Source organism: Macaca nemestrina, chromosome 6 (genome assembly GCF_043159975.1).
Source record: "Macaca nemestrina isolate mMacNem1 chromosome 6, mMacNem.hap1, whole genome shotgun sequence".
NCBI lineage: Eukaryota > Metazoa > Chordata > Mammalia > Primates > Cercopithecidae > Macaca > Macaca nemestrina.
Genome location: NC_092130.1, coordinates 97,630,530 through 97,648,793, shown reverse-complemented (window position 1 = coordinate 97,648,793; position 18,264 = coordinate 97,630,530). Strand labels below are relative to the sequence as shown.

At 42.6% G+C, this 18,264-nt stretch overlaps 1 protein-coding gene and 1 pseudogene across 10 annotated transcripts in view; one reads left to right on the top strand and one right to left on the bottom strand.

Annotated features, from left to right (window-relative positions):
- Nucleotides 1–18,264, bottom strand: part of LOC105475087 (homer scaffold protein 1) — a 192,551-nt gene that overhangs the window by 11,074 nt on the left and 163,213 nt on the right. For all 10 annotated transcript variants that reach the window (XM_071098773.1, XM_071098774.1, XM_071098769.1 and 7 more), the window contains 3 exons: nucleotides 16,765–17,534; nucleotides 15,566–15,627; nucleotides 556–743 (listed from right to left, as the gene is read on the bottom strand). The gene's annotated coding sequence lies outside the window, so the exon portion shown is untranslated. The remainder of the gene's footprint in view (nucleotides 1–555; nucleotides 744–15,565; nucleotides 15,628–16,764; nucleotides 17,535–18,264) is intronic.
- LOC105475085 (methionine adenosyltransferase 2 subunit beta pseudogene) lies at nucleotides 5,890–7,015 on the top strand (annotated as a pseudogene).

Here is an 18,264-nt window from a genome sequence, read left to right as displayed (position 1 = left end):
TTGCCATATGACACAGCTGGCATCCCACCCAATCTCCCTGAAGATGTTAATCCCCAAAGCCACCAGTCAGCCAGTGTCCTCACCCCAGAGCTCCAGTATCTCACTGTAGAACAGACACAGACCACTTAGAGTCACAGCAGCATTTTCAGAAAGTGTCCATACCATGGACACAAACAGACTGAAGAAAGCAATTCTGAGAAAACAAAGACATTCAGAAACTAGGAAAAAAAAAGTTTAATTAAAATTACTTTTTAATCAGAAAAAAATAAGGTGAGATACTGTATCTATGAAACAAGAATGTGTTGCAATAAAAAGGAATATTCTGAGAACAAGGAACCACACTTAGAAACTAAAACTATGAGAGCTAAAATTACAAATTCAACACAAAGTTTAAAAGTAGAGCAAGAAACTCCTAAAGCAGAATAAGCAACCAAAGAACTGAACAATAGAAAAGACCACCAGAGGATGAGTTCCCAAACCCACATCCGATTACTGCCCCAGGGAGAGGAAAATAGAGGGGAGAAAATTATTAAAGAAATGATTTGAGAAACTCACAGTTCTGCTTGCAGCAGTTGGAGTTGGGCTTCCTTTCACAGGCAGCAGAAGATTCCCTGATGGTCATGAGGAGCATTCCAGGAAGATGAGGACTCAGGAGTGCTCCTGGAGTGGGCAACTTGGAGGTCACTGGGTAACTTGGTGAGAGCAATTTTGGCAGAGTAGTGGGGCTGAATCCAGGGGGAAGTCTGGTGAGCGAATGGAAAGGAAGCAGAGACAATGTGTGAGCACACACAAGTTTTACAGCGAGAAAGAAAATCAACTGACAGCTACGAGAAGGATTTTTTTTTTTTTTTTTGATGGAGTCTTGCTCTGTTGCCCAGGCTGGAGTACAGTGGTGCAATCTTGGCTCACTGCAAGGTCTGCCTCCCGGGTTCACACCATTCTCCTGCCTCAGCCTCCCGAGTAGCTGGGACTACAGGTGCCCACCACCACGCCCAGCTAATTTTTTGTATTTTTAGTAGAGATGGAGTTTCACCGTGTTAGCCAGGATGGTCTCAATCTCCTGACCTCATGATCCACCTGCCTCTGCCTCCCAAAGTGCTGGGATTACAGCTGTGAGTCACTGCACCTGGCCATAGGATTTTTTTTTTTTTTTTAAATTTATTCTTGAGACAGAGTTTTGCTCTTGTTGCCCAGGCTGGAGTTCAATGGTGTAATCTTGGCTCACTGCAACCTCTGCCTCCCGGGTTCAAGTGATTCAAGGAGGATTTTTTTCTTTTTTTTTTTATTATACTTTAAGTTCTAGGGTACATGTACACAACATGCAGGTTTGTTACGTATGTATACATGTGCCATGTTGGTTTGCTGCACCCATTAATTCATCATTTACATTAGGTATTTCTCCTAATGCTATCCCTCCCCCTGCCCCCAACCCATGACAGGCCCCTGTGTGTGATGTTCCCCGCCCTGTGTCCAAGTGTTCTCATTGTTCAATTCCCACCTATGAGTGAGAACATGTGGTGTTTGGTTTTCTGTCCTTGTGATAGTTTGCTCAGAATGATAGTTTCCAGTTTCATCCGTGTCCCTGCAAAGGACATGAACTCATCCTTTTTTATGGCTGCATAGTATTCCATGGTGTATATGTATCACATTTTCTTAATCCAGTCTATCATTGACGGACATTTGGGTTAGTTCCAAGTTTTTGCTATTGTAAATAGTGACACAATAAACATATGTGCATGTGTCTTTATAGTAGCATGATTTATAATCCTTTGGGTATATACCCAGTAACGGGATGGCTGGGTCAAATGGTATTTCTAGTTCTAGATCCTTGAGGAATTGCCACACTGTCTTCCACAATGGTTGAACTAATTTACACTCCCACCAACAGTGTGAAAGCATTCCTATTTCTCCACATCCTCTCCAGCATCTGTTGTTTCCTGACTTTTTAATGATCGCCATTCTAACTGGTGTGAGATGGTATCTCACTGTGCTTTTGATTTGCATTTCTCTGATGACTAGTGATGATGAGTATTTTTTTTTTTTTTTTTTTTTTTTTTTTTGAGACGGAGTCTCTGCCACCCGGGCTGGAGTGCAGTGGCCGGATCTCAGCTCACTGCAAGCTCCGCCTCCCGGGTTCACGCCATTCTCCTGCCTCAGCCTCCCGAGTAGCTGGGACTACAGGCGCCCGCCACCTCGCCCGGCTAGTTTTTTGTGTTTTTTAGTAGAGACGGGGTTTCACCGTGTTAGCCAGGATGGTCTCGATCTCCTGACCTCGTGATCCGCCCGTCTCGGCCTCCCAAAGTGCTGGGATTACAGGCTTGAGCCACCGCGCCCGGCTGATGAGTATTTTTTAATGCGTTTGTTGGCTGCATAAATGTCTTCTTTTGAGAAGTGTCTGTTCATATCCTTTGCCCACTTTTTGATGGGGTTGATTTTTTCTTGTAAATTTGTTTAAGTTCTTTGTAGATTCTGGATATTAGCCCTTTGTCAGATGGGTAGACTGCAAAAATTTTCTCCCATTCTGTAGATTGCCTGTTCACTCTGATGGTAGGTTTTTTTTTTTCTGTGCAGAAACTCTTTGGTTTAATTAGATCCCATTTGTCTATTTTGGCTTTTGTTGCCATTGCTTTTGGTGTTTCAGTCATGAAGTCCTTGCCCATGCCTATGTCCTGAATGGTATTGCCTGTGTTTTCTTCTAGAGTTTTTATGGTTTTAGGTCTAACATTTAAGTATTTAATCTATCTTGAATTAAATTTTGTATAAAGTGTAAGGAAAGGATCCAGTTTCAGCTTTCCACATATGCCTAGCCAGTTTTCCCAGTACCATTTATGAAATAGGGAATCCTTTCCCCATTTCTTCTTTCTGTCAGGTTTTTCAAAGATCAGATGGTTGTAGATGTGTGGTGTTATTTCTGAGGCCTCTGTTCTGCTCCATTGGTCTATATATCTGTTTGGTACCAGTACCATGCTGTTTTGGTTACTGTAGCCTTGTAGTATAGTTTGAAGTCGGGTAGCGTGATGTCTCCAGCTTTGTTCTTTTGGCTTACGATTGTCTTGGCAATGAGGGCTCTTTTTTGGTTCCATATGAACTTTGAAGTAGTTTTTTCCAATTCTGTGAAGAAAGTCATTGGTAGCTTGATGGGGATGGCACTGAATCTATAAATTACCTTGGGCAGTATGGCCATTTTCACGATATTGATTCTTCCTATCCATGAGCATGGAATGTTCTTTCATTTGTTTGTGTCCTCTTTTATTTTGTTGAGCAGTGGTTTGTAGTTCTCCTTGAAGAGGTCCTTCACATCCCTTGTAAGTTGGATTCCTAGGTATTTTATTCTCTTTGTAGCAGTTGTGAATGGAAGTTCACTCATGATTTGGCTCTCTGTCTGTTACTGGTATACAGGAATGCTTGTGATTTTTGCACATTGATTTTGTATCCTGAGACTTTGCTGAAGTTGCTTATGAGACTTTGCTGAAGTTGCTTATCAGCTTAAGGAAATTTGGGGCTGAGACGATGGGGTTTTCTAAATATACAGTCATGTCATCTGCAAACAGGGACAATTTGACTTCCCCTTTTCCTGAATACCCTTTATTTCCTTCTCTTGCCTGATTGTCCTGGCCAGAACTTCCAACACTTTGTTGAATAGGAGTGGTGAGAGAGGGCATCCCTGTCTTGTGCCAGCTTTCAAAGGGAATGCTTCCAGTTTTTGCCCATTCAGTATGATATTAGCTGTGGGTTTGTCATAAATAGTTATTATTTTGAGATGCATTCCATCAATACCTAGTTTATTGAGTTTTTAGCATGAAGGGATGTTGAATTTTATTGAAGGTCTTTTCTGCATCTGTTGAGATAATCATATGTTTTTTCGTTGGTTCTGTTAATGTGATGGATTACATTTATTGATTTGCATATATTGAACCAGACTTGCATCCCAGGGAGGAAGTTGACTTGATTGTGGTGGATAAGCTTTTTGATGTGATGCTGGATTCAGTTTCCCAGTATTTTATTGAGGATTTTTGCATCGATGTTCATCAGGGATATTGGTCTAAAATTCTCTTTTTTTTTGTCTCTGCGAGACTTTGATATCCGGATGATGCTGGCCTCATAAAATGAGGCAGGGAGGGGTTCCTCTTTTCCTATGGATTGGAATAGTTTCAGAAGGAATAGTACCAGCTCCTCTTTGTACCTCTGGTAGAATTTGGCTGTGAATCCATCTGGTCCTGGACTTTTTTTGGTTGCTAGGCTATTAATTATTGCCTCAATTTCAGAGCCTGTTATTGGTGTATTCAGAGGTTCAACTTCTTTGTGGCTTAGTCTTGCAAGGGTGTACGTGTCCAGGAATTTATCTATTTCTTCTAGATTTTCTAGTTTATTTGTGTAGAGGTGTTTATAGTATTCTCTGATGGTAGTTTGTATTTCTGTGGGATCGGTGGTGATATCCTTTTGATCAGTTTTTATTGCATCTATTTCATTCTTCTCTCTTTTCTTCTTTATTAATCTTGCTAGTGGTCTATCAATTTTGTTGATCTTTTCAAAAAACCAGCTCCTGGATTCATTGATTTTTTGAAGGGTTTTTTGTGTCTCTATCTCCTTCAGTTCTCCTCTGATCTTAGTTATTTCTTGCCTTCTGCTAGCTTTTGAATTTGTTTGCTCTTGCTTCTCCTGTTCTTTTAATTGTGATGTTAGGGTGTCGATTTTGGATCTTTCCTGCTTCCTCTTGTGGGCATTTAGTGCTATATATTTCCCGCTACATACTGCTTTAAATGTGTACCAGAGATTCTGGTACATTGTGTCTTTGTTCTCATTGGTTTCAAAGAACATCTTTATTTCTGCCTTCGTTTCATTATTTATCCAGTAGTCATTCAGGAGCAGGCTGTACAATTTCCATGTAGTTGTGTGGTTTTGAGTGAGTTTCTTAATCCTGAGTTCTAATTTGATTGCACTGTGGTCTAAGAGGCAGTTTGTTCTGATTTCTGGTCTTTTACATTTGCTGAGGAGTGCTTTACTTAGAACTGTGTGGTCAATTTTGGAATAAGTGTGATGTGGTGCTCAGAAGAATGTATATTCTGTTGATTTGGGGTGGCGAGTTCCTAATAGATGCCTATTAGGTGTGCTTGGTGCAGAGCTGAGTTCAAGTCCTGGATATCCTTGTTAACCTTCTGTCTCATTATCTAATTTTGACAGTGGAGTGTTAAAGTCTCCCATTATTATTATGTGGGAGTCTGAGTCTCTTTGTAGGTCTCTAAGGACTTGCCTTATGAATCTGGGTGCTCCTATATTGGGTGTATATATATTTAGGATAGTTAGCTCTTCTTGTTGAATTGATCCCTTTACCATTAAGTAATGGCCTTCTTTGTCTCTTCTGATCTTTGTTGGTTTAAAGTCCGTTTTATCAGAGACTAGGATTGCAACCCCTGCTTTTTTTTTGTTTTCCATTTGCTTGGTAGATCTTCCTCCATCCCTTTATTTTGAGCCTGTATGTATCTGCATATGAGATGGGTCTCCTGAATACAGCACACTGATGGGTCTTGACTCTTTATCCAACTTGCCAGTCTGTGGCTTTTACTTGATGCATTTAGCCCATTTACATTTAAGGTTAATATTGTTATGTGTGAATTTGATCCTGTCATTATGATCTTAGCTGGTTATTTTGCTCATTAGCTGATGCAGTTTCTTCCTAGAATCGATGGTCTTTACAATTTGGCATGTTTTTGCAGTGGCTGGTACTGGTTGTTCCTTCCCAGGTTTAGTGCTTCCTTCAGGAGCTCTTGAAAGGCAGGCCTGGTGGTGACAAAATCTCTCAACATTTCCTTGTCTATAAAGGATTTTATTTCTCCTTCACTTATGAAGCTTAGTTTGGCTGGATATGAAATTCTGGGTTGAAAATTCTTTCCTTTAAGAATGTTGAGGAGGCCCGCGTCAATCCTGGGTTGGAGGAGGTGGTGGCCGGTGAGGCTGTGGCGTGAAGACAGCAGGCATGGTGGGGCGGGAGAAAGAGCTCTCTATACACTTTGTTCCCAGGAGCTGCCGGCTGGTGGAGGAGGAAGTTAACATCCCTAATAGGAGGGTTCTGGTTACTGGTGCCACTGGGCTTCTTGGCAGAGCTGTACACAAAGAATTTCAGCAGAATAATTGGCATGCTGTTGGCTGTGGTTTTAGGGAGCAAGACCAAAATTTGACCAGGTTAATCTGTGGATTCTAATGCAGTTCATCACATCATTCATGATTTTCAGCCCCATGTTATAGTGCATTGTGCAGCAGAGAGAAGACCAGATGTTGTAGAAAATCAGCCAGATGCTGCCTCTCAACTTAATGTGGATGCTTCTGGGAATTTAGCAAAGGAAGCAGCTGCTGTTGGGGCATTTCTCATCTACATTAGCTCAGATTATGTATTTGATGGAACAAATCCACCTTACAGAGAGGAAGACATACCAGCTCCCCTAAATTTGTATGGCAAAACAAAATTAGATGGAGAAAAGGCTGTCCTGGAGAACACTTTAGGAGCTGCTGTTTTGAGGATTCCTATTCTGTATGGGGAAGTTGAAAAGCTTGAAGAATGTGACTGTTATGTTTGATAAAGTGCAGTTCAGCAACAAGTCAGCAAACATGGATCACCAGCAGCAGAGGTTCCTCACACATGTCAAAGAGGTGGCCACTGTGTGCCGGCAGCTAGCAGAGAAGAGAATGCTGGATCCATCAATTAAGGGAACCTTTCACTGGTCTGGCAATGAACAGATGACTAAGTATGAAATGGCGTGTGCAATTGCAGATGCCTTCAACCTCCCCAGCAGTCACTTAAGACCTATTACTGACAGCCCTGTCCTAGGAGCACAGCGTCCAAGAAATGCTCAGCTTGACTGCTCCAAATTGGAGACCTCCAAATTGGGCACTGGCCAACGAACACCACTTCGAATTGGAATTAAAGAATCACTTTGGCCTTTCCTCATTGACAAGAGATGGAGACAAATGGTCTTTCATTAGTTTATTTGTGTTGAGTTTTTTTTTTTTTTTTTTTTTTTAATGAAAAGTATAGCATGTGGCACTTTTTAAAGAACAAAGGAAATAGTTTTGTATGAGTACTTTAATTGTGACTCGTAGGATCTTTCAGGTCAATGATGCTCTTGCACTAGTGAAATTGTCTAAAGAAACTAAAGGGCAATGTTGCCCTGTTTGCAGTAATTTTTCTTTTTATCATTTTGTTTGTCCTGGCTAAACTTGGAGTTTGAGTATAGTAAATTAGATCCTTAAATATTTGAGAGCCAGGATGAAGCAGATCTGCTGTAGACTTTTCAGATGAAATGCATTGTTCATTCTCATAACCTCCATATTTTCAGGATTTTTGAAGCTGTTGACCTTTTCATGTTCATTATTTTAAATTGTGTGAAATGGTATAGAAATCATTGGTGTTCATTATTTGCTTTGCTTGAGCTCAGATCAAAATGTTTGAAGAAAGGAACTTTATTTTTGCAAGTTATGTACAGTTTTTATGCTTAAGATATTTCAACATGTTATGTATATTGGAACTTCTACAGCTTGATGCTTCCTGCTTTTATAGCAGTTTATGGGGAGCACTTGAAAGAGCATGTGTACGTGTATTTTTTTCCTAGGTAAACATTGAATGCAAATGTGTATTTTTTTAATATAAATATATAACTGTCCTTTTCATCCCATGTTGCCACTAAGTGATATTTCGTATGTGTGGTTATACTCATAAAAATGGGCCTTGTAAGTCTTTTCACCATTCATGAATAATAATAAATATGTACTGCTGGCATATAAAAAAAAAAAAGAATGTTGAATATTGGCCCCCACTCTCTTCTGGCTTGTAGAGTTTCTGCTGAGAGATTCGCTGTTAGTCTGATGGGCTTCCCTTTGTGGGTAACTTGACCTTTCTCTCTGGCTGCCCTTCACATTTTTTCCTTCATTTCAACCTTGGTGAATCTGACAATTATGTGTCTTGGGGTTGCTCTTCTCGAGGAGTATCTTTGTGGTGTTCTCTGTATTTCCTGAATTTGAATGTTGGCCTGCCTTGTTAAGTTGGGGAAGTTCTCCTGGATAATATCCTGAAGAGTGTTTTCCAACTTGGTTCCATTCTCCCTGTCACTTTCAAGTATACCAATCAGACGTAGATTTGGTCTTTTCACATAGTCCCATATTTTTTGGAGGCTTTGTTCGTTTCTTTTTACTCTTTTTTCTCTAAACTTCTCCTCTTGCTTTATTTCATTAATTTGATCTTCAATCACGGATACCCTTTCTTCCACTTGATTGAATCGGCTATTGTAGCTTGTGCATGTGTCACGCAGTTCTTGTGCCATGGTTTTCAGCCCCAACAGGTCATTTAAGGTTGTCTCTACACTATTTATTCTAGTTAGCCATTCATCTCATCTCTTTTCAAGGTTTTTAGCTTCCTTGCGATGGGTTCGAACATCCTCCTTTAGCTTGGAGAAGTTTGTTATTACCGACCTTCTGAAGCCTAGTCAACTCGTCGAAGTCATTCTCCATCTAGCTTTGTTTGGTTGCTGGCACGGAGCTGCAATCCTTTGGAGGAGAAGAGGCGCTCTGGTTTTTAGAACTTTCAGCTTTTTTGCTCAGTTTCTCCCCATCTTTGGGGTTTTATCTACCTTTGGTCTTTGATGCGGGTGACCTACAGATGGCGTTTTGGTGTGGATGTCCTTTTAGTTGATGTTGATGCTATTCCTTTCTGTTTGTTAGTTTTCCTTCTAAGAGTCAGTTCCCTCGGCTGCAGGCCTGTTGGAGTTTGCTGGAGGTCCACTCCAGACCCTGTTTGCTTGGGTATCACCAGCAGAGGCTGCAGAACAGCAAATATTGCAGAACAGCAAATATTGCTGCCTGATCTCGAGGAGGGTTTTTTTTTTAAAGGTAAGAGTCATTAGGACATGCTTCTATGATGATTTAAAAAATAAATAGTAAAAGTAGCTTGAAATAGCAATTGTATTCCTGTTTCTGAGGTAAAGACCATATATATATATGTGTGTGTATATATTTACATATATGTGTATATATATATGTTTGTTTGTTTGTTTTGAGACAGAGTCTCACTGTCTCCCAGGCTGGAGTGCAGTGCTTCGATCTCAGCTCACTGCAACCTCCACCTCCCAAGTTCAAGCGATTCTTGTGCCTCAGCCTTCCAAGTAGCTGGGATTACAGGTGCATGCCACCACACCTGGCTAATTTTTGTATTTTGTATATATTTTTTTAGATGGAATTTCACTCTTGTCATCCAGGCTGGAGTGCAATGGTGTGATCTCAGCTAACTGCAACCTCTGCCTCCCTGGTTCGAGTGATTCTTCTGCCTCAGCCTCCCGAGTAGCTGGGATTACAGGCATGTGCCACCGTGTCCAGCTAATTTTTGTATTTTTAGTAGAGATAGGGTTTCACCATATCAGCCAGGTTGGTCTGGAACTCCTGACCTCAGGTGATCCACCCACCTCAGCCTCCCAAACTGCTGGGATTACAGGCATGAGCCGCTGTGCCCAGCTTAATTTGTGTATTTTTTAGTGGAGGCAAGGTTTTGCCATGCTGGGCTAGGCTGGTCTCAAACTCCTGACCTCAAGGGATCTGCCCATCTCAGTCTCCCAAAGTGCTGGAATTATAGGGGTGAGCCACCATGCCTGTCTCACATTTATAATAAAGAAAATTGAGGGCTGAGAGTGGTGGCCCATGCCTGTAATCTCAGCATTATGGGAGGCCAATGCAGGAGGATCGTTTGAGGCCAAGATTTGGAGACCAGCCAGGGCAACATAGCAAGGCCCCACCTCCACAAAAAATGGTATGCACCCATCATCCCAGCTACTCAGGAGGCTGAGATGGGAGGATCACTTGAACCCAGGAATTCTAGGCTACAGTGAACTATGATCATGCCACTGCACTCCTGCCTTGGTGACCAAGCAAGACCCTGTCTCTAAAAGAAGAAAGAATAAAAAGAAAATGGAAAAGAAAATTTCGAATTCAGGAATTCTGGTGCCTAAACACCTTTGACCTCAACGATGGGGAAGATTTAAATTCAAGGGATTATAAGAGATGAGGAAGGATATGACTTTTTTTCCACCAAGTATCTGCCTCAGTTCTCCATAATTACACAGTACATATGAAAATAACTATAGATCTATTCTGGTCACTGATTTTCTAGAACAAGTTTCAGTTCTTTTCCCACTGTATATTCAGTAGTTTCTTGCATCACTAGTGCAGTGTCCTGAATAGTTCACATTCAAGGTCAGCAATTTTATTTTTATTTATTTTATTTTTTGAGATAAGAGTCTTGCTCTGTTGCCCAGGTTGGAGTGCAGTGATGCAATCTCACCTCATTACAACCTCAGCCTCCTGGGGTCAAGTGATTCTCCTGCCTCAGCCTCCTGAGTAGCTGGGATTACAGGCGCATATGCCACCACCCCTGGCTAATTTTTGTATTTTTAGTAAAGACGGGGTTTCACCATATGGGACAGGCTGGTCTCGAACTCCTGACCTCGTGATCTGCCTGCCTCGGCCTCCCAAAGTGCTGGGATTACAGGCGTGAGCCACTGCACCCAGCCAGATCAGTAATTTTATTATCCATTTGCTCAACAAGTAATTTAATCATTCAACAGGATTCATTCAGCCCCCACAATATGGCAGGGTACACGCATCTACAATGCTAGGTGATAGAGACAAGCTGCAAAGGCCAGGCCTCTGCCCTCACCATGCTCAGTAAGGTGGGAAGTGCTGGACACCTGTGTGAGAACCATGCAAGGCACTCCCCATGGCTGAAACGCAAGAGGTATCTGCTGCAGCCACGACACGGCAGGGCCATCAGGAGAGGACAATGTGGCACAGAAAGCAAAGAGGGATCCACTGGGAAGAGGCTGTGGCCTCAGCCCTGCAGCACCTGGGGAAGTGCTGTCCCTCAGGAACCTAGGAGTCCCCTCAGAGGATTAGGAAAGGCTGGTGCCGCTTTTGTGTGGGGGTTGACTCTCTTACAACCTGAAGTCTTCTGCCAAACTCTGCAACTGATTTCCGGGAAATCTGTGTGAAGAGCAAAACGTGTTACCAGCACAGTAGGTCAACCCCAGGGCGGAGCCCACTGCTCACTTACACAACTGTCATTTCTGCCTCCCCTGGACCAGCACCGGCTCACTGTGTGGCTTTCACTGGGAGAGAACATTGTGACCTGCCAGGGGAGTGTCTCTGCCCTGGGAACTCAGCACTCCTGCCCAGGTATTATAGAGCCAGGTGAGTGGAGAGGGTTAGGAACACCACTAAGACCTCAGCCTGCTAAACTGCACTTTGAAAATTCAAGCCTTGTTGGACTGAGTGTTAGTGCAGTTTCCAGAAAGGCCTAGGTTACTCCCTGGTGCTGGAAGAATCTGATTCAGTGTCGATCCAGAACGTGCTGTGATGAATGTTCTCTCTGTATAAAGTATCTCCTATTTCAACAGCCATCATGGGAAAAAAAAAATCTATGAAAAGTAAAAGGAGCAGCAATGAGTTAGAAGCACTGCTCAGTCACAGAAAATGTTTCCACCCAAGAAATAATTTTATTCTATTTTTGCAAATGCAAATAAGAATGGAAATTTAACATGGTCACTTCCACTGTGGAGCAGGCTTTTATAATTGCTGCCAAGTTCCGCAATAATCATAAATGCCTCTCATTCACTCACATGCTAAGCTTGACCCTCACGCGTCCTCGCAGCACATCTGAGACTTTGGTGTCTTTCTCTCAGCTAGAAGCCTGCCATTTTCCAGCTTCTGTTTTGCACAAATGCAGCAAGCTATGCAGCTTAGGATCTGGGTTTAGACAGTGAAAGATTTTGACTTGCACTTTTTCAGCCTGTCGTGGAGACAGCATGGTGAAGGGGCAACTCCTGGAGGGCTTTTCGTCCTGTGTGAGCTGAGGCCAGTCACTTCACTTCTCGGGGCCTCAGTTTCCCCCTTCAGGATGTGAGGAGGTCGCATAGTAGACCCTGAGTTTTCTTCCAAAAACCACAACCTATGATTCTTTGAGCCACTCCGACTGAACTAGGTTACTCCAATGGGCAATAAAACAAGAACATGCTCTCCAGCCTTCTAGTTTCTGAATATGACGTTGAAGAAGTAGAATGGAATCTACCCCTCGGAAGTCACACCACTGCAGGGCAGGGTGCAGGAAGAAATAGGTCTCTAGGGGCCTGACAAGCTAAACCCAGAGGCTGCCTGCCGCCGGCAGCTGGCACTCAGGGCTGCACAGGGGACTGGAGAAAGAGAAGTGCTCCACAAGCCCAAGACCCTGTTCAGTCCCCAGCTAGTTCTTTGCTCAGGGGCTTTACCCCAAATCATAAGATAAACTCCTTTCCTACAAATCCACATAGGCTTCCCAGAAACCAAAGGGCTTTCCACAATGTTTCACATCACTCTTAAACACTGGCTCGGGCCAGGCGCGGTGGCTCACGCCTGTAATTCCAGCACTGTGGGAGGCCAAGGTGGGCGGATCACAAGGTCAGGAGATCTCGACCATCCTGGCTAACACGGTGAAACCCCATCTCTACTAAAAATACAAAAAAAAAAAAAAATTAGCCGGGCTTGGTGGCAGGCTCCTATAGTCCCAGCTACTCAGGAGGCTGAGGCAGGAGAATGGCCTGAACCCGCGAGGCAGAGCTTGCAGTGAGCCCAGATCATGCCACTGCACTCCAGCCTGGGGGACAGAGCGAGACTCCGTCTCAAACAAAACAAAACAAAACAACAACAACAACAATAACAACAACAACAAAAACCACTGACTCATCAAGCGGGGGTTCATCAATGCTTTTTGGATGACGTGGTTCCACACAACTTCTCAGCTGCCCATGACACCTTTCTCCTAGCCCCAGATTCAACAGTCAGCAGCTTACAAAAAAGATCCCCCTAGTAACTTTATTGAGACATAAGTTACATACAAGTTGTATTGACTTAAAGTACACAACTGGATGAGTCTGGACCATTGTATACACCATGAAACTACCATTGTCACCAAGATTACAACACTGCCATTGCCACCAAAAGATTCCTGTGCTTTTCTGCAGTCCTGTCTTCTATCTCCTCCTACAGGCAACCACCAACCTGCTTTTTGTCACTACATAGATCAGTTTGAGTCTCTAGAATTTTACATAAATAGAATCAAAGAGTATGTCCTTTTGTGTCTGGCTTCTTCCACTCAGCATAATGAGATCTGTTCATGTTGCTTGTACCAACATGTGTTTCTTTTCATTGCTAAATAGTACCCCATTGTATGGATGTACTATGTTTTATTTATCCGTTTACCCCTTGGAGGGCATTTGGGTTGTTTCCAGGGCCTATTACGAATAAAGATTCATGTGCAAGTCTTCGTGTGGATGTGTATTTTTATTTTTCTTGAGTAAATAGGAGTAGAATGGCTGGATCATATGGTGGGTGTATGTTTAAAGAAAGTTCACAAAATCCTGAGGCAAACAATAAATGATTGCCAGGCACACCTTTGCCCTCAATGAAGAAAAGGTTAGAGTTTCTTTGGAGGCATTGATTTTTAACATTCTCTTTCTCTGAACGTTTTCAATATAACAGGGATGGAAGAAGAGCTTTTAACAAGTTATACATCATTTCTCTCATTTGCAGAGGAGGAAATTAGGGCCTGGTAAGATGAAGGTACCTGTCAAAAATGAAGTTACATACAAGCCTGGCACAGTGGTTCATGCCTGTAATCCCAGTACTTTGGGAGGCTGAGGTCGCTTGAGCCCAGAAGTTCGAGATCAGCCTGGCCAACATGGCGAAACCGTGTCTCTACAAAAAATACAAAAATGAGCTGGGCATGGTGGCACACGCCTTTAGTCCCAGCTACTTGGAAGGCTGAGATGGGAGGATCACCTGATTCCAGGCAGTCGGGGCTGCAGTGAGCCGTGGTCACATCACCACACTCCAGCCTGAGTGATGAGAATGAGACCCTGTCTAAAAAAAACCAAAAAGGCGGGCGCGGTGGCTCACACCTGTAATCCCAGCACTTTGGGAGGCCAAGGTGGGTGGATCATTTGAGGTCAGGAGTTCAAGACTAGCCTGGTCAACATGGTGAAACCCCGTCTTTACCAAAAATACAAAAATTAGCTGGGTGTGGTGGTGCACACCTGTAATCCCAGCTACTCAGGAAGCTGCAGCAGGAGGATCACCTGTTCCTTGGGAGCCAAGATCATGCCACTTCACTGCAGCCTGGGCAACAGAGTGAAACCCTGTCTCAAAAACAAAAACAATAATCATGCTTGATTAAAAAATAAAACTAACCTGAAAAACAATAACAACAAAGAGTTACAGGCTGTATGGAAGATTGTGGCAGGTCACATGTGTGAAGAACACCGCGTGGCAAATACGTGTGCGGAGTTCTTGATGGAAGGAAATGTCAAGAGAGCCCCATGGCTCTGGGAGCTGGCTCACACTATTAGAGTTGCGCACTGTCACAGCTGGGAGTGGCCTTAGTCATCATTTATATTGGATGACGCATCTTCTCAACTTCGAATCTGATGAGGAAAAGTAGTTTTCAGCATGAGTTTCTGACAGAATCCCAGCCCTGAGACTTCACAGACAAGTGGACAGACCATCATCACTCTGCCCCAGGCCAGCACTGCTCACTCAGACAGCTAGGCCTTTGCAGTTCGAGGAGGTCAGCACCTCTGCGGAAACACCTCACACCTTTGCCAAATGTGAAACTGCCAGTAGTGAACTTTGAATTCCTTCAAGTAGAATCCAGTGGAAATAGTTGTTCCTTTTTCATCTTCGTTTGCAATAAAAATGGAATGAAATCTTTAATTGACATCTCTTTCCTAATCTGAAACATAAGCCTCATAAAATTCTAATTATAAAAATCAATTTGGCTAGGCACGGTGGCTCACGCCTGTAATCCCAACACTCTGGGAGGCCAAGGCAGGTGGATCACCTGGGGTCGGGAGTTTGAGACCAGCCTGACCAACGTGGATAAACCCCGTCTTTACTAAAAATACAAAATTAGCTGGGTGTGGTGTCGTGTGCCTGTAATCCCAGCTACTCAGGAGGCTGAGGCAGGAGAATCGCTTGAACCTGAGAGGTGGAGGTTGCAGTGAGCTAAGATAGCACCATTGCACTCCAGCCTGAGCAACAAGAGTGAAACTCCGTCTCAAAAAAAAAAAAAAAAAAAAAAAAAAAAAAAAAAAATCATGTTTGCTGTCTGTTGTTAATAGCATGCGTGATTCCTGGAGGGATATTGATAAGATCACTTTTAACAATAAAATAGCAAATCTTATTTTAGATGGGACGCTGATTGATGCATGATATTTTAAGTGTTACAATCAGGTAGATTAAACAATGCATATTTTGAGGAAGAAACATATCACTTGGAAGTATTTGACCATAACCTCAACAGCAAATAAAATTACTTCATTCCTTTAGGAAACACAACATTGAGAAGAGAATTCATGATATGAAAAGAATATATCGGTTAGAACGGAATGACTTAGAATTGGTTTCTTGGAATGACTGTTTTTCTTCACAAAGTGAAAGGAATTGAAATGAAATGCCAAAATTATTTGACCCAAATAATAAAGAGGAAGAAATAACAACTTACTGAGAGATGTTATCTTTATCACGTTTTCAGATTTGTCGGTTTTCTCAAAGGCATCCTAGGCTCTGTGGGGAAAAAAGCCCCCATCATCATTGCTGTTGCTTTTATAGCCTGAAGATTATGCTGAATCCCAAAGGCATTTTTGTGTTTTTCATGCTACCCCATGTTGCTTTTTTTTTTTTTTTTTTTTGAGATGGAGTCTTGCTCTGTCACCCAGACTGGAGTGGAGTGGCGCCATCTTAGCTCACTGCAACCTCTGCCTCCCAGGTTCAAGTGATTCTCCTGCCTCAGCCCCCTGAGTAGCTGGGATTACTGGCACCTGCCACCGTGGCAAGCTAATTTTTGTATTTTTAGTAGAAACCAGGTTTCACCATGTTGACCATGCTGGTCTCAAGCTCCTGACCTCAAGTGATCCGCCCACCTTGGCCTCTCAAAGCCCTGGGATTACAGGCATGAGCCATGCTGCCTGGCTTTACTGCATGTTTTTAAGGAACCCATACATATTCTCACTCTGAAGGTAAACTGTCAACTCCCAGTCTGCAATAAAAACTATTCCAGTATTCAGTCAAGGTGGAACCAAAATCTTCACATTGAAATCTAAGTTGAAGGGAGCTTTTTACTGAAGGTGTATGGGAAGGCTAAGAAAGTTCTCTAGGTGAGGAATGGGGGTGTGTCACCCACTTTTTATCATAATGACCCCCTCTTTATTTGATCCCAACTCGAATAACCCTGGAGCTCTTTCCAGAGGGCTGAGGAGACAGGAGACCTAAGCACTCTTAGTATTACTGACAGCATTTTAGCATCCGGAATGCCGGGGTCTGGTTTTCCAAAAACCTGTCCCCAAGGCTCTTTTGAGTCCACGTGAATTAATCTCCTCTGGCACAAGAGGAAAATTATATTTGGAATGCAGTTTAATCATTGCATGAAACTTCCTTGCAAATATTTTCTCCATTATGTTTGAAGCAGGTGTCGTAGGAATCAGGTATTCGATGGGAGGTATGAGCGCTTCATGGACTCTTAGCTCTCTTTTATCAACCCAAAACTTATAGCACAGTCTTGGGATCAAATAACAAACCAGGCAAAAGAGGGAAGAGAATGAATTATGGCCAGCAATTCAGAAGACACACTAGAATCTTCCAGTGACTGACCTAAAAAGTCCAGCAACAACCTCGTAAGTGAGCAGTCAACTCCTTTTCTCTTACCTTTCTGTCTGTTACTCTCATCGCTGAGGCTGGCAAAGGAAAGTATGCTTCCTGGAGAAAAAAAGCACACCTGAGTTCAAATCAGATTCCGTCCTTCACTAGTTAAAGGGTGTTGGGTGATGACCGATTTCCTGGAGTGTCAGGGTGCTTGTCTATGAAGCAGAGCCACTGCTCACCTCCCCAGGGCTGGAGTGAGGGCTAAGTGAGTTTACATGCCAAGTGCGCAACACATACTGGGTGTTCCATGAAAGTTCTTATTCTCCTTCCCTACAGCTATTTCTCTTTCAAATAGAATGACATCTTTTCAGAAAACAAAACTAGAATTACAGGTTTGAGGCATGTTGGTTTGATGAATAAATCATTAGCCAAGGGGAGAGTTTGGACCTTTTCTCTTTATTGCGACTCAAGCTAATATTTAGCAGGCATTGGCTAAGGACCTAGGCCACACGATGCTCCATGATGGAACTCAAAGCAGAGCTTCATCCAACTTTCAGTTCAGGTGGCTTCGGGCCATCTAAGTGGGAGAATTAAAGCAGATTAGTAACTGTATTCCAGCCTGGCTCATGCAGCTTCATGATTAATTTAGTAGAGGATCTTTTGGTGTGTTCTTCACTCTCTGAAGGAGGCTGCATCCTGCCCAGGGAGCAATCTATGACAGGGCTCTTAGGGAAAATTTGGTCTTGACAAAATATCTGTCAATAGTTTCGTCTTCATCTTGGAAGAGGCCTTGTATCTTCCTGGCTGATGATGACAAAAATAGATCCCAGCACCTAAAAAAAAGATGACAGTCTAAGACATAGGATGAATGAAAGTCCAAAGTTATGAACATAACACAGCACAGAGGAACATGTTTTATTATTTATTTTTGTTGAGTTTGTCATTCTAAAGAACAGAGGGAGGCTCTCAAAAAGAAAAAAACATGTATTTATTTGGGAACAGGGCATTGCAATGGGAATATGCATGCCACAGTAAACTGTGTGTGTGTACCCAGCAAGGTAAAAATGAAGACAAAAGCTTTTAAAGGAGAAATGAAGAGGATTACATAATGATTTTGAAATTATTATCCTTGGCTACAAAGATCAGTAACAAGGATGAGGCCATTCGGAGGTTGGACAGGCAGTTGCTGGGTGGATGTCTGCACAGAAGTATTTTTCGTGTAAGGCTAAAATGGCCTTTGTGCAAGGCTGTGTTTTTTGTGGTCTTTTGTGATAGCTTTTGTTATCAGACGTATAAGTGAGAACCCTCTCTTCACAGCCTACCCTCACTCTATTTTTAGGCTTTATTTTTTTCCTTTTTAACACAAGTGACTCCATTTTGATTCTGCTAATTTTCACATTCCCTCTTTTGTTTGTTTGTTTGTTTTGTATCTTTATTATACTTTATTGTTAGTTCCCACAAGCAAAACATTCCCTCTTTTGATCAAGATTTTTCTCCAAAAGTGTCACTAGTCAATCACCCTGTAGATGGGTTTTGGTGTCCCTTGGTGCTGGGATAGACATG